Here is a 15,537-nt window from a genome sequence, read left to right as displayed (position 1 = left end):
ATTTAAATTTGATTTAAAAAGTCCCCAATAATTTCTCTCCTTGCCCCCCATTTGTTGGTTATTGCTTTGATAAAGTGTTCCAAAGGTCTGTTGGGGCTGCAGAATGAAGCTATAGACAATTCTGAAGTGTCAAAAGAAAGCTCAATCAGGATCTTAGAGAAACCACTATGTAGCTGAAGACAAAAATTGCCTTTGGCTGCTTTGTAAATTATCATATCTGAACAATAATGATAGCTTATAAAGTCATTCAGAATGCTCCCACAGTTGCTTGGATAATTATCTAAAGCCTGCCTCCAAATTTCAACCTTAGAGAAAAGGCATCCCCCCCAAATATTCCTACCCTAATTACCAGCACATTCTGAAAATTATATTAAATTATTTTACATGCTAAGGTATCAAATGTAAGTGGTATCTCCAAAGGGAAAAGATCTTTATTAAGAAAATAAATTGCCACATGGACAGGCATTTGGGAAAACATCTATTATACAAGATTTGTTAGTCATCAAAATTTTCTTTAGCTGAATTATCAGCTTTAGGGTATGAACATGACTTTGTAGTAATGAATAAATAGAACTTTGAAAAGGGAGATAGGAGAATTGATTTTTATTAATATGGAAATATTCCTATCCATTTCCAAAAAGATTTTGAAGTGGCTGGAAGCTTTGTTAAAAATGCAGCATTGACAAAGAAATAATAAGATGACTAGTGTTATACACTGCCAAAAGGAATGCAAATTTCTATGACCTCTCTGGAAAGTAACTTACCAATATTTCTTAAGAGTCTTAAAAATATTAATATTCTTTGATGCACTAATTCTACTTTTGAAATTCTGTCATAAGGAATTAATATAAAATGAGGTATAGGTTTGTGTTTGAGGATTTTAATTACAATATTTATAATGTGATATGTTAGGCTCTAAGTTCCATGAAGTCAGTGAATATCTGTTGGTGCTCACTATTATATCATTAGTGACTTGTACAGGTTCTGGTATGCAGTAGGCATTTGATAAATATTTACTGAATAAATGACCCTAAGTGTCCAACAATGGGGAAATGGTTAAATAGAAGATGGTATAGCACATACGACGGAATATTATGCAGTCTTAAAAAAATGGCTTATGAGGAGTTTTAAATTATATGTGAAATACTCATTTAAAAAGCAATATAAAACACTATATATGGAATGAGATAGACTATGTAAAATGCATATGTATAAAACCAAGGCTGGAAGAAAAATCATTAAACTGTTAATAGTGATCATGTCTGAATGAATGGTGGGTGGGTAGGTGCTATATTTTTTTATTTCTCAAATTTTCTCAAATGTTCATGTTATCTTACATTAAAAGAGGTTTTCCCCCTTGAACAGTAGTATTTTCCTTAAGCAACTGAAAAGACTATATAAAATTATTTTAAGTCTAAACAAGAAGGCGTTTTTCTTTTAACTATATATTGAATTCCTCACTTTCTCTGCTTTAAAATGAGTTGAAGAGAAATAAAAACATACACCCACATAAAGACTTGCATGCAAGTCTTCATAATATTATTTATTAAGACTTGCATACAAACGTTCATAGCAGAATTATTGATAAAGACTTGCATTGCAATGTTCACAGCAGTACTCTTCGTAATGACCAAAAGCGGAAACAACCCAAATATTTATCATTTGGTAGTTGAATTAAAGAAAATACGGCATATCTGTGCAATAAAATACTATTCAGCAATAAAAAAGGTACTGATGAGGTACTGATATAGGCTACATACAACATGGATGGTTCTTAAAAAGATTATGCTAAATGAAAGAAGTCTGATGCAAAAGACCATATTCTATATGATTCCGTCTACATGGAATATCCACAAAAGGCAAGTCTACAGAAGAAGAAAGTAGAGTTGTGGTTGCCAGAGCCTGGAGGTAGGAATGGGAAATAACTGCAAATGGGCATGAGGACCTCACTGGGGTGATGAAAATGCTCTACAACTGGATTATAGTGATGGTAAGACAACCTGGCAAACTTAATTTGAAAAATAATTCAAATATCCACTTAAATTGGTGAAATTTTTGATTTGTTGTTTTAGTGCAGTTAAAAAAAAAACCAAAATGGCACGGGATCAGTAAAAATCCACATAGTGTGAAAATGTAAAAATAATATATAAAAAGAACATATACAAAAAGCAGGGATTGTGTGTGGGGGTAACTATACATCTTTTTGTTTTATAACAGAAAACTTGCTTTTTTGTTTAGATGCATTAAATAATTCTTTAAGAAAAAAATGAGTCTAAGATAGTCCTTAACTTCTGTTATGGAACAAAAAATTAAGGTTTTGTTTACTGTGGAATTCCTGCATTGTCATCTACATCATTTGAATTTTATTACCTAATTATTACCCCTACTCCTGCTCTGGTTACCAACACGGCCTTGGGTTTATTCCAGGGGAAGGAGCTTCCTTTGATCAGGAGTGCATTTTCCCAGCACTTCCCAGCTCATGTGACTCTTTCAATGGAGATTTCCCCTGGGAAGGAGTTTTCTTCAAGTCTGAAAACTCTCTTTGCTCGACAGTTCTTTAGTTCAATTTACAGTGAAGTTGGTAGTTAAGAAAAAAGCCCTTTGAGTTGTTAGCTTGTTTATCGATAGGACAAGTTGTCCTGGCCTCTGTTGGTAAAACAGAGAGAAGTTACAATAGCCAAGAGCAGACGAAATGCAAAAACCGGACCAGGCCCTCTTCCTCTGAGGCACTGTGGGGGGCTTGAGTTACCCGAGGTGGGATCTGCACCCCTCTCCCATGCCTTCCCAGTTACAATGTGCCCAACTATATGATTTCCTCTGCTCCACAAACATTCGGATTCCCCCAGCGTTGCTTTGAACGCTGCACTCTAATGTAATAGGAGATCCCAATTTGAACAGCAGAGATTGATTTTGCTGTTGTTCCAAAAGGACGGGAGGTAAATGATCCTCTAATGCCTGGACCCTTTAATGAGCGGCATCTCAGCTTTCTGGAGGGTGTCAACTGCCACTGGAAAAGCACAGAAATGGATCTGCTTTTACAAAAGAAAAAGGGAGGAACTTGCCTTTCATTGACATTTAGCTGTTATTTTAAACCAAAGTTTACTCTTATTATAGGCTTGCGTTCCTAATTACAAAGTCCTATCCCCTTACATCAACTTCACTTGAGAGCAGTGTGGGCCCAGAGAGGAATGGAATCAGACAGAGCAAATGTCAGCCAGGCTGGTGGACGCAACCTGAAGACAGACCTTCAGATTACTTGGTTTAGTTTTGAGAAATTTTGTTCTGGGTGGAGAGGTCACTTCTCTTTTTCTTCAACATCATAACTGTACACTAAGGACATTATATCTTTCCTCCTACTCCTCAGCGCTTGGTATTTCCCCCAGACCTCTTAGTCTTAGTGTGTGCCCTATGACTTTCAACTGCCAGTTACCTGTTACTTCTGTGCCTGAGGACTTTGTTTTTCTGGAACCAAGGATGAAGAATTAGGGAATCAACACATGCTTCCCACCCCCACCTCTCATGGGTAGATATAGTAATGCAAGCATGCTTTGGAGACATGGCAGGTTCAGTTCCAGACTACTCCAACAAAGCCAGTATTGCAATAAAGTGAGTCAAATGAATTTTTTGATTTCTCAGTGCATATAAAAGTTATGTTCACACTATACTATAGTCTTCCAATATGCAATAGCAGTATGTCTAAAAAAATGTACATACCTTAAATTAAAAATATTTGATAGCTAAAAAATGCTAACCATAATCTGAGCTTTCAGTGAGTCATAATCACTGACGACTGATCACCATAACAAATACAACGATAATGAAAGGTTTGAAATATTGTTAAGATTACCAAAATGTGACACAGTGACATGAAGTGAGCAAATGCTATTGGAAAAATGGTGTCAACAGGGCTGCCACAAACCTTCAATTTGTTAAAAAAAATAAAAAAAGCAGTAAAGCAAAAGCATAATGAAATGAGGTATGCCTGTACTCCAATATCCTTGCCCCTTGGGTGGATTATTGTGAAGCATGCATTTTACCCCAGTTCCAGCATTTTGCTGCAGGGTTAAACTGCAGGTAGTTGCTCCCTGTAGTAGCAGATTTTATAGCACATATGTTGGCTGCTTTTATTCTCTGTATCACTTTCTACTTCTTTATCTATCTATGTTCCCTTCACTCCCAAACACACCACTTGCACTAAAATCCTTTTCTCGGGGCCTACTTCTGGAGTACCTAAACTAAGACACACCCAAACTCACTTTAAAGGATAAAGTTGGGTGGGGGACCAAATTGGAGCTCTGAGTTTTCCAGAGGATTGCCCTCATTCTGCATGGAATAGGACCTATAGCATTGTAAGAACCTGAATTTAGTTACATTATGAATTGTAATTGTTTTCTAGCCTCAGTTGGATGCCCAACCACCATGAATAAGATATTTTTATGGTAAGTCTGTCCCAAATTCAAAATAACCCACTTCCAGATTAATCTAATGCCCACACATAGCTGGCCTCAACAATGTTTTTGAAAAAAAAAAAACCTATATTTTTTCAAAAGCATCAGAATTAATGTGAAATATGGGCAAGACTAGAAACCATGGTCATACTGAGACAGGTAAAAAATTAAAATGATGACTTTTAAGAAATAATAGGACAGTTTCTAGATTAATTAGAATGGGACTTTGATGAGAATTTCCACATATTTCTGCTTTTCTCTAAGAGTGCAGGACAAGGGTGTGTATCTCACGGAAGGTGATGCTGGAGCTGCTTCCTAAGAATGTGGGAATCATCCAGACAACGGGCATTCTTGACTAAGGGAAGTAGGTGTGCAAAGACACAAAGGTAGGAGACAGTGCAGATTGTTCACCTTTCCTCCACGTTATAACTAAACTTTCCAAGTGTTAGCTGAGCACCCAGATAGAGACTGTATTTCCCAGCCTAGTGTTAGGACTAGTTCCTGCTTATGAGATATGAGCAAAAGTGATGTGGGCTGCCAATCCCCTCATGGAATTTAGATAAAAAAGAAACATCTGTCTACTATGAATCACTATATATACTTTACAGCAGCTTAACTATAACTAATACAGTAGGCTTGGGAAATGCAGACACTATAGTTCAGTATGGCTGGAGTGAGATGTGAGACGAGAGGGTGATACATGTAGCTAGAAAAATGAAAGGGGCCAGATTATGAAAGGTCCTGCGTGCCATGCTAGGGTGGTTGGATTGTTATCCTGAAGCCTATTACCTACCCTTTGAAAGATCCTTGAGCTTGCTTGAGCTCACATCTGACTATGATTTTTCTTTCTGAGATAAGAAGTATATAGAAGTTAAGAATCTCAGATAGGTTTTTAGTGTTGCTCACCTTGCTGTTTCAAGTTTGGTTTCCCTCAGAACCCATCTGGTTACTTATGGCTGTTTATTGGCCTATGAGGAACACACAGTTTTCTGGAGTGAGTACATGGGGAAAGTAGGGTGGGGTGAGGAAAGACAGGGAGGGACCAGGGGGGATGGGTCTTGGGGAACCCTTCCCTTCTGCTGCTAACATTTTCCTCAAAATGTTCCCAACTTCTGAAAGTCCCAATGCTCACAAGTCTGCCCAGGGTTCTGGGAAAATGGGAATGTGCTTGGTATCCCAGACTAGCCTAATTTAACCTTGTGTGGAAGAGGGCCAGCAATCACCTTGGGTCCAGGTCACCTTCTTCACTGAAACGCTCTGTCAGGGTTTCCCAGTGCTCTAGAGGAGTTTTAGTGGTTACTGTCACTACAGATGGACCATATCATATTCCCCTTCTCAATCCAAGCAGGAACTTTATTAAAAAAGAGAGTCAAGGAAGGTGGCTGGGTGGCTCAGTCAGTTCAGAGGCTGACTTTTGATTTCAGCTCAGATCATGATCTTAGGGTCCTAGGATCAAGCCCCACATTGTTGGACTCCGCGCTCAGCGGGAAGTCTGCTTGAGGATTTTCTCTCTCTCACTCTGCCCCTCCCCCTGCGTTCTCTCTCTCTCTCTCTAATATAAGTAAATAAATTTTTTTTAAAAGTCAAGGATGGGGTGCCTGGGCGGCTCAGTCAGTTGAGCATCTGCCTTCAGCTTGGGTCATGATCCCTGGGTGCTGGAATCCAGCCCTGCATCCGCTGTCTGTTCAGCAGGGAACCTACTTCTCCCTCTCCCCTCCCTGCACTTGTGCTCTCTCTCTCTCAAATAAATAAATAAATAAAATCTTAAAAAAAGAAACAATAAAAAAAGTCAAGGAAAAACAAAAATATGAAAAAGAAAATACAAAGTCCTACAAATACGTGAGCTTACAAGGCATGGATAATCCTTTTCTTTTTTTTTAACACAAGTTTTTTGGTTGACACAATTTTGACTCACCATGCCTGAATCCTTCACTTTCCTTTTTGTGGCCTCAACTGAAAGAACAGTTTTCTTGTTTGCACTTTAGAATGGTTGGTATGGGCAGGTCTGGAGAGGCTGAGGGCTGTGAGAGGAGTAAACCTTCTAGGTGGCTGGAGTCGGGAGGAAATCACAATTAATACTCCTTTTACTTAGGGTTGTCCTTTATCAGAGTTGACCAATGGTGGGACTAAAACTTTCCACTAGGAGATAAGCAAAATCAGTAAAAGCTAATTCTGGTGCTCAAATTTCAGTGCCCAAAACTTCAGGAATGGCAGACTGGAATTTGCATCATTGTACACGGTGAAAAAAATACAAATATTTTTAATTTTTGGTAAAATACGAATTAAAAGTTTACCATCTTAGCCATTTTTAAGCATATAGTTGAGTAGTGCTAAGTTTATTCATCTTGTTCCATAATGAATCTCCATAACTTTTTCATCTTGCAAAACTGAAACACTATACTCATTAAACAACTCCAAGCAATATATATTTTTCATAAAATATTGTTTCCCTCTTCTCTACTTGGCTAACTCATTTTTCAGGTCTTAATTTGGATGTCCGTTTCCCCAGTAAGAATTCCATGACTATTTCTGTTCATATCTTCTCTTGTGGAACTTGTTATATTGGACTGTAATTGTTTAATTTAGATTATAAGTTCCTCAATGGCTGTCTTATTTATTGTTATCTCCTTACAGCTTGGTATAGAGCCTAGATAAGTAGATGTTGCACAAGTATTTGCTGATTTGAAACCATCTTTAACAAGAGGAAGACTAACATAGATCCAAGTGAAGTGAGTTGGGATGAAGTTTAGAAAGGCCACATTTGCACCTAAGATGTGTGACCATGATCTGAATGAATTCCCCCAATTTTGGGGGCCATTTGTACTTGGGCTGAAGAGGAGAGGAGGCACCAGGGAAAAAAAAAACAACTTCTCAGAATGACCCTGCTTTCAGGAAAGGGAATTATGAGAACACACATACTTGTGGTTGAGGTAAATAGGATTGGGAATTAGGAAGCCCGCACTGGAGCCCTGGCTTCTCTCCTAATTATCTTTATTCTTTCACTATTCATGTAATCTCTCTGAATGAAAGTTTTCTCATCTATAAAAATAGATAAAGCAAAACCTGCCCCTTATGACACAGAACTCTTGTGAAGATATGAAAATGCTTTATGAACTATAAAGTAATGTATAAACTTTAATTACTAGAATTATAATATTATAGTGAGGGTTGCTATTTAGGGAAGGGCAAGCAAGTTCCCTGAGGCAGACTCGAGAGGCCCCAGGTTGAATTTCTCAGAATTTTTCTTGAGGAATGAAGCCAGGTTTTAGAACCTGATTCCCTCAAAGAGAATGGTCAGCTTCATTTATCTGGACTGTATTGCTTGGCCTTCAGGGAGGAAACAATAAAGGCCTAGCATTAGACACAATTAAAACACACACACACCACACACCTATGTAGAATTGGGATTTAGGGAAAGCGAGAGTGGAGGTAAAGAGACATAAGCTCGGGTGAAGATTGGGAATGTGGCTGAGACTATGCAAAGTGAACCTAGGCAGGTTTGTTTTTTGGGCACCACTTTCTTGGTGTCTTGCTCCCAATGAGCCCCTGTTTAAAGTACAGTTGTTGCGTGGAACAGTTTCAGAAAGTCTGAAAAGAGTAAACACTAAGGAAAAAAAGGCAGGGGGAGGGGTCATTCTAGCAGCCTGGCTTCTCTGCAATTTCCAGACTGCTTCTCCCTTGTTATAAGAACTATCCACTTAGGGGGTACCATACAGTTGCTCTTAAATTTAGACTTGGAAATTTAAAAGCTGTGCAACCTGATCTGAATAGAAATGTGGTCACAAAGCGTAAAGAAAGTCAATGAAAACAGGATTTTAATATTTTAGAAACCATTTCCTCTGCTGCATTGGAAATTCAAATAGAACAGTACGGGGGCATGGGAATTGGAAGCAGAATATGAAACCTACCAGGACAGAAAAGCAGAACAGATATTCCTACTTTCACTGTCCATCATAAATAAAGAATCGTTAATAAACAGCTCAAATATAGGAAACCGTCCTTTCCCGTTTTAATCCCAAGGAATAAAAAGCAAACTTACTTAAGAAGACAGGTGAAGTTTTGAAATTGGGCAATTTTGGCCTAGCTATTGTGCTGTTAAATATTTACGTATTAAAGCATAGTCTTGGGGGAAGATGTCTGGAGCCTTTTGCTTCTTTCAAACCACTTTCACATCTACATCTGTTTCTCATTTTAAATCTCCTCAGGTTTAATTATTTTTTTTCTGATCCCTCACTTTCTCACTAAAAAACAATTAATATATTTGTTTAGTTTTATTTCCTCCATCATTTTTCCCGCTTCTCTTTTACGGGTGTATAAAATACGGCTACTACTCAGTAACACCCAAATGGAGAAGAGTGATTCTTAATGCTAAAAGATCAGTAAAATCACTTTTCTTTTGATTCAGAAAATAGGGCTGTCAGTTTGATAGGTGAAAATGTGTATTTGAAATTTGACAAAATGCCAATATATGACATCAAATTGTAGGCCAGGAACACTCCTGCTGAGTGGATCCTCCAGTGACATGTTAGGAATGCATTTGCTGGGAAAGTATTCCACCCAACATAGATCCCTCAAGGTGATTAATTGCCTGATGTGTCTGCTTTGTGCTTTGAACTTGAAAAACCCAGTGTAAATACAAAGTATATCATGATGGGAATGGTGGTAAGGATGCTAATGACAGGATGATAGATAAGAACCTTAGTGAAATGTGACTTTAAGTACTTTAACAGACTGATTCAACATTTTTTTCTTCTTTTTTGACACAAGGAAATAGTGTTTGAATCCATGCAGGAATTCACTAGGTTTGCTTTCAATATGGCATTTACTTTACTCCCATTCATAATGATTTTCAGGTTTTCACATGCAGTACATGAATTATTGTTTCCCAGCTCTACATCTGTTTCCCCATCTCTTTGGCTGCCATTAACAACTACAGAAAAGAATCTATGAAACAATGTATAGCCTATAGTTATCTCTAAACAGATTTAATTGGCCACTCCTTAAAAGGAGTTCTTTCTTTTAGATATATTGTGCAACCAAATGCTTTGCACACCTCCGCCTGACTCCCAATCAATTTTGGGCCTAAGGCTGGTGTAATCTATAGTTGACAGATATGTTTAATGAGCCTGGCTTTGAGCATTGGTAGCTGAGGGACTGCGGATTAGGTTTTATCTTACTTCACATCTTGATTAATAATCTGGGAGGAGGCTTCAACAGGCTAATGGAATGAATTCGCAGTGTGAACGGAGCTGGGAGACACTGCAGAAAGAGAGGGCAGCTTAAGAAGGCCAGTGGGGGGTAGGCAGGTGGGGAGGCTTTGGGTGAGCTTGCCCCTCAGCACTGCTCTGCAGAGAGGTAGTGTGAAGGGTGGTGTGGGGGGAGCCAGAGAGCAAAACCCTTTTCTGGAGTTAATACACTGGATCTGAAGGGCTTTAGCTTGCATGGCTGCCCAGCAGAGCTCTTTTGCAATGTGTTGCTCACTGCTAGTTCCTGCCAAATTTGGGGAAATAATCAGAAACATAGGTTTTCCACATTAAGGAGGAAACCAGAATGTAGTAGTGCTCAAACAAACCCAGAGGCAGCACTTCCTTATGGGGTGGGCTGCTGGGAAGTGTTTCATGAACAGACTTCACCATGAATACACATGGAAACCCCTTGCTCTGACCACCTGAATGAATTTCCCCATCCTATCAAATTGTTCCTCTACTGGGGGAGAAAGGCAACCTAAATCTTCCTCTAATTGGAAGCATTCTTTAATTATCTGAAAAGCTGGATCTCTCTGTTAGGAAAATCTTAACTTAAAAATGTTCTTGGGGTACCTGGCTGGCTCAGACAGTGGAGCATGCCACTCTTGATCTCAGGGTTGTAGTTCCAGTCCCATGTTCCATACAGAGATTACTTAAAAATAAAACCTTTAAAAAAAATGTACTCTGTGGTTCATGAAACCATTTTTATAGAAGTAGTAGAGGCTATGTACTCTGACTTCCCTTCCTTTGGTGATAAAAAATCCTTTCCCCATGATAAATTAATTAAACACAGAGGCCATTATATCAAAGTAGTTCTAATTCAATGATGGCCTATGAAAGCAAACCAAAATGTAAGCCTATAAATGACTCAATGTAATGAAATCAAAATGGGAAGGACGACCAATGACAAACAGCCAACTAGGCTTTAAACCATAGCCAATTGTATTATTTCCTTTATTTGATTCCACACTTTCTCTATGTAAGTCTTTCTCTGGCTCCTGTTGGCACTAACCACTTCTGGTTTAGCACTGCTAAACCATTCTAATTGAATTTTGCTCAAATAAACTCTTAAAATTTTTAATATGCCTCAGTTTATCTTAACACCCACAAGATGTGAGTTTCCCCATTGTCTTGAGGACTGGTGGGCCAGTACCAAGTGAAAATGGGACTAGAGGACCTACAGGGTGTCTAATTTATCCTCTGTCTTTTTGCCTGCTGCTTTCTAGTGGTGACTCTCCAGAAGTGAATAAATTATAATTTTAGAGCATGAAAGTGAGTTAAGAATATAGTCAAGAGTCCTTCTTTTACAAATAGGAAACAAGAAGAGATTTGACTTATCAGTTACCAGGATCGCAATCAGTGGAGCTGGAATGTGAATGGGCCTCTGCTTTTCAGTCCAGCTGACCTCCCTTTCAGGGAATCCCTGAAATGCCCAGTATTTAGACTGTTGAGCAAATGGAAGTCTAATCAGGATATTCTGGGGAGATTCACCAGATAGCATATGGATTTTGATTAATTTATTGGTTATGAGACTAGGGATTTTGAAGATTCAGGAAGAGACTTACTATCCACCCTATAGGATAAAGAAATGCATCAGAGGTGAAGAATGAGTTACATTTGGAGCACTTTGCTCATAGGAAAGTTTTCTCCTGGAATTTTGAGAGATTCAGAAGATATGGGGAAATATTCAGAGGAAGAACACTTTCACTATTATTCCGTGATTTTATTCTTGTAAATGATTTCAAATTACCTGCCAACTTCAAAGCCATTTATATATCCCAGTTTTTTGGCTTGGTGAATAAAGGAAACTTTCATAACATCTGGAAAGATGAGAATGTCAAGCAAATCATATTTCCCAAAGAAACCATTACGTTGTAGGCTTTTAACACATTGGTTAACAATCTCACTGCATTGTCACTGAAATGATTTGAAGAGAGAGGTCTTTCATATCACAATTAGCCACCTCAGAGCAAATTTGGAAAATGGGTGGGGAGCTATTAGAAGAAGTAGGAGGGAAAGTATAATAGCAGCAGTTCATGAAAACATTTTCATTTCAGTTTTAGCACAGCTTTTACTGTGTATCTGGCAGGTTAACACACCCTTGTGGCTGCTTATTCATAATAATATTTATCTGTGAGAAAAAGTGGTTGTAGAGTTTAATTTGGTTGAAAGTGGTTCTTATACCTCGGAATGAAGTGTATTGGACAAGTATAAATATAAGCATGATTATTTTTGTTATCCTTGGTTTAAACTCCTAACTTCAAAAGGGCATTGATGAGGGAGGGGTTCCTAACACCTAGGAGTTTCTGACAGGCATCCAAAGTACAACTTTTGATAGACCCTAAATATGAAAAACATGTCTTGCCCAGGAAAATAGATTTGACCTTTTAAAATTTTTATTTTCTATTAAAATAATGCTAGTACATGGGCTTTTAAAAAAATTGCTCAAATTCTGTAATTTTTATAAGTCTGAAAGCACATGCCAATGCTGTGGCATACATAGACAAAAGGGAAAAGCTTACCTGAAGAAAGAAGTTAAATAGTGGGGAGGGAAGCAAAAGAAAAATAAAATCAAGCTGAAATCAAAGGAGGGGTAAAAATGTCAATGGAAAAATAGGAGAGTCCCAATCTTCTTGAATATTTTATAGCGAGCTTCAGAGTAAGCTTGATCACCCAAAGGACACACCACAGGGATTAGTGTTCGAAAATGAACAACAGATGTTGGATGTCAACAGATAATATCCCAGTGGGTGAAGAGCATTTAGGGTGAAAGAAACTAAAACACATTGTCAGGGGGTCTCCAATACTTTGGGTAAATCTTTGATGAGGAATAAGTTTCTTACGCAGCTATCAGAGATTCATTGGAGCAACCCAGTGGTTTTTCTAGTTAATAGGCTCTTAAGTGAACGTCAGAGGAAAATTAATTAGGCAATGGTCACTTACAGAACATCTATGTATGTCATTGTGTATTGACATAAGTCCTTCCCTAAAGGGGATTATAACTGAGAATCATTCATTGATTAACAAATGTCTTTGAGTAAAGTTGACTTGGGTGGGGAAGAATCATTGCTTTTTTCAGCACGGGACTTCCTCAAAACATCTTCCTGGTCATTATATTTATAAGGTGGCTGTACCCTATCTTCTCAGTGACTCTTTATTCCCTTACTGTGCTTTACTGTCTTCATAGTGTTTGCCTGGTTTTATATACGTGTTGTTTCCTTGCTCATTATCTGTCTCCCCCACCAGAATATAAACTCCATGAAATTAGGGATGACCTTTGTTTTCTTTATCACAGTGTACCTAGTGCTTAGAATAGTGCCTGGGGACGCTTGGGTGGCGCAGTCCTTAAAGGTCTGCCTTTGGCTTAGGGCGTGATCCCGGCGTTCTGGGATCGAGCCCCACATCACGCTCCTCTGCTAGAAGCCTGCTTCTTCCTCTCCCACTCCCCCTGCTTGTGTTCCTTCTCTCGCTGGCTGTCTCTCTCTGTCAAATAAATAAATAAAATCTTTAAAAAAAATAGTGCCTGGCACATGGTTGGAACTTTGAAATGCATCAGGTGGTATTTCAGACACAAGTATTTAATCTAGAACTTGATTGAAGAATAAATATGTTAAGTCACTATGATAAACAGAGAAGATAAGTCAGGGAGAAGAGAAGATGGAAGAGAAAGACAATTTATAATTTGCATTTCCTTCATGTTTCTTGATTTATGGATTGAGAAAGTACCAACTCTGGGCAACTGAGTGTACACAGCCTCTGGCCCATCTGAATATCTTAGAGAAATTTGCGTGAAGGCACAGGAAGGGCTGGAGTTGCTCTTTATTTCAGGTGAGACAACTGAGCATCAGATATACCCATCAGCTCATCTCCATCTCATCTTCTTTCCTCTCCTGCTCACCACTTCCAAACAAAAATACCGAGGGCTATTGTTCTACTCTCAGAAACTTGGACATTCACAGTTCTGCTAAAATCATTAATCCACCCATTATCTATATATATTCTTTGAATGCATACAAAGTAGTGAGCCTCCCAAAATGAACAAGACACAGTTTTAATTCTACATGGACTTATCATCAACAACTAGCAAATCTCTCGTTGCTGTTGTGACTGGTGAGAGTTGTCTGTGCTTACTGTCCTCAGGGGAGGATAAGGATCCTATAAGGATCCTCTGTCTGTAGCTTTGTTCCTTTGCTGTGGTGCTTCAGTGGGGAAAAGGAAGATCTAGGCCTTGAATCTGTTGACCTACTGTTGAAAATAAGATAAATAAGAACTATGTTTCAAAAATGATTGCCATCTTAAAATTCTTAACAAAATTATTCTGCAAAGCACTTTATTGAGCTCTGTGTCTCCCATTTATTTAGTGAGCTGGTTTCTCTACTGTGAGGGGTCTGTTCACTAGTCAGATTTAAGGCCTACTATGTGTTAGGCACTGGAAAGCAAAGATGAGATGGATAGCACCTTTGTCCTCAAGGAGCTCAGAGTCCAGTAGAGGTGAAAAACCATGTCCACAAAATAATGTGAAAAACATGAAAGTATGTATAAGGCTCAGAAGTAGCTCAGAAAAGGAATGGTTGGTTAACTCTCTGAAAAATGAATGGAATAAAAGAACATGGGGAGGTGATCCAAGCCAAGGATCATTACCTTTTGGAGAAGAACTACTTGAATCTCTTCTGAGTCTTGAGTTCACTGAGACATGAGGGATGAAGACACCATTCTGGCAGGATGGACAGGAGGGCTGGTTACTAGTGGAGCTTGTGAGTTGGTTCCAAGTTTAGCCCTGTATCAACATGTAGAGGTTGTGAAGGCCACACTGCTTTAGCATTCAGAGTTTGTTGGGAGATGAATCTAGCCTACAGTTTTCAAAAAGGTAAATTTAATCCATTTAAAGAAATATCCCTTAGCCTGACACTCTGCCTAGTGTGCTGTTAAAAATGTTCTCTGCAAAATGATAATGAAATGTTGTTGTTTTAATGCTTTTATTTGGCAGAGGTACACCAGGGATCAGGAACCAAAGATCTGAAAAGTGGGTCAGCATAAAAGGCAATAGGAATCAGGAACTCCTGGCAAGGTGAAAGGGTAGAGATGCAGAGGAAAGAGGGCAGTGACCACAGTAGATCTTTCAATCTGTGTTCCAGCAGAGAGATAGGTGGTAAGAAGATAAGAAGGGCTGGAGAACCTGTGATCAGGGGGAAGGTGGGGTCAAACATCTCACATTTGCCCTTTATAGGTTCTACTAAGGAGCTGCGTCTTTGAGTTCTTTCACCTACTAGCTTTCATAGGAATGCTATGAGAATTTAATAGTGATTATCCATATGATGATTGCTTAGCAGAGTATCAGGAACATAGAAAATGTCCTAAAATATTAACTATGACTACTGCTGCAACTACTAATGTTACTAGTAAGTAGTCCCATTATTACTAAACCATCACTAACAACCCCAAAGCAGGACCTGCATCCATCAGCTCTGGGGCAAGAGGGGAAGTAGGAACTGAGTATTGGGGGATAGGGGAGTCCCAGGAAGCTATGGGTTTTGCAGCAGAAGAGAAAGAGCAACCCTAGTATAAAAGCAAAGAGGGACAGGGAGTCACGTAGCTGCTCAGCTGAGGATGTGGGCAAATTGGGCTGGAGTTAGGGAAGAAGAAAAGCAAACAAAAAGCAGATACCATAAGAAAAGCACTGGAAAGATTAAAATAAGTAACTAGAATCATAAATATATAAAAAATAATGTACAAATTTATATTGCCCAGATTATGAACAGAATCTGTGTATCAAACAATCTTAAGTTATAGCTGTGACCCTCCCTTTGAGGTGAGGATGTCATTGTCAATTCTGGAGGGTTCGG

This window comes from Ailuropoda melanoleuca, chromosome 1, assembly GCF_002007445.2.
Source record: "Ailuropoda melanoleuca isolate Jingjing chromosome 1, ASM200744v2, whole genome shotgun sequence".
In the NCBI taxonomy this organism is placed as follows: domain Eukaryota; kingdom Metazoa; phylum Chordata; class Mammalia; order Carnivora; family Ursidae; genus Ailuropoda; species Ailuropoda melanoleuca.
This window is presented reverse-complemented; position numbering follows the sequence as displayed.